Raw genomic sequence first — 1,889 nt, forward strand, 5'->3', positions numbered from 1 at the left:
AATATCCCATGTGCTGCAACTAAGACCTGATGCAGCCAAAAGAAAAAAAAAAAAGAAAAAAAGGAAAATAAATAAAATAACTAAATATTAAAAAAAAAATTGTTCCAAAACACAAATGCTGCCCCCCTTCCCCTCTCCTTTCTGTTTGTTAAATTCAGGAGTTGTCTGCTCATTCTGACACCGTTTGATTGAAAAACCAGTTCTTGGGAATAAAAGTTTTTATTCACCTTAATGTTTAGGGGTCAAATTATCAGTCAAAATGTGACCAAAAAACATAATGCTCCATGTTCTCATGTTCTTAGCCTTTTCCTTCTTTATAGGATTTATCCTTTAGTATGCTTTTTATTCCTGAAAACTGGCTTGAAAGTCCCTCACAAAAGAGGATTCATCTTATTATTTTTTGAAGTGTGAATCAACTTGTTCTCATTTCAAAAGGATCTTTTCTCCTCACTTTGAGTGATAAAGGTTCAAAAAAATAATTTCTCTGCACACTAAAAAGTCGTCTTTAGAAATGTAAGTGAAAACCACAGTGAGATTCCACTTCATACCCACAGGGATGGCCCAGGCTGGTGGGGAGGGTGTAATGGGTATGAGGCTTCTTTTGGGGATGATGAAAATATTCTCAAACTGTGGTGATGGTTGTGTGTATCTGAATATATTAAAAACCATTGAAGTGTGTATTTTAAATGAGTATATTGTATGGTATATGAATTATATCCCAATAAAATTATTAAAAGAAAAAAAATTTTAAACACATTTACTTTTCAGTGATCAATACCACTTTCTCATGAAATGCTTACATATATGAAATGTTCTTGTGTCTTCTCACCTTAAATTGTTCTCTTTCACTTAGAAGTCAGGCTCATTCCTCTGGCTAATAATTGCATCTGACAGAATCCCGTCAGTGTTTTTGCTTCTTCCTTTATTAGCCAGACTACTTCCAGTTTAAAGAAAATTTTGCCCTCAGCAACCACTAGGGTTCCCTAAGGTATGGTTCATAAAGGAAAGGCAGGACAGGTGCTTGATTCTTTCTTTCTGTTTATCAGCTTTACAGATAGTAAGTGGTTCCCTAGCGTGCAACAATGACCAGTGCTTTTTAGGGTCATTATGAACTTAGGGATTTAAACGCATGTGATATATTCTAATCCATTGCAGGTATTATCCTTCTTGGTGCTTAAATTTTCCCATATTTGCCCAGTAGGAGCATTCACGTTGACTCCTGGGTCTTCTAGATACAACTCCCATAATGTTTGATGACTTCTTTATTTTCTGGTGTAAAAAATTGCTCTTGGCTCCTCTTTTACATTTTCTGTTCCAGACATGAATCTACCATTTCTCCAAGAAGTCCTGGGGTATTTTAGAGACCACTACCTGGATGCTATGGGTGCTTATTGCTTCTGGTTTTGTCATTATTTCTAGGTCTTTTCAGTAGACAGATAACAAGAAATATTTTTTAACATAAAATAAATTATGAATTCATACTGATACTTCTAATTCAAAAAAGAGGGTTTTTACTTAATATCATTGATCTTAATCTGTACCTTTCTTCTACATCGAAATCTCTTCTTAACACCAATTACTCATTTTCCTTATCCCCCACTAAACACACAGTAGTCCAAGTGTAGCATTATTAATGCTACTCTAACAATGTGATTAGTTGAAAATGTTAGAATTGTTTGAAGTTCTTTTTTATAATGAGGGTATATGCCAAAAGAATGAATAACCAACACATTACTGTGTTTTCAAGTCACTTGGCATGATTTATTTCTGGTGGTTTTACCACCAACTAGACACACATTTAGGTTTTTTTTTTTTTTTTTTTTTTTTTGCTTTTTATTATTAAGGATATTTTATACTTTTTTTTTTTTTTTTTTTTTTTATTGCAGTGG

The sequence above is a fragment of the Physeter macrocephalus genome, chromosome 11 (genome assembly GCF_002837175.3).
Source record: "Physeter macrocephalus isolate SW-GA chromosome 11, ASM283717v5, whole genome shotgun sequence".
Lineage (NCBI taxonomy): Eukaryota > Metazoa > Chordata > Mammalia > Artiodactyla > Physeteridae > Physeter > Physeter macrocephalus.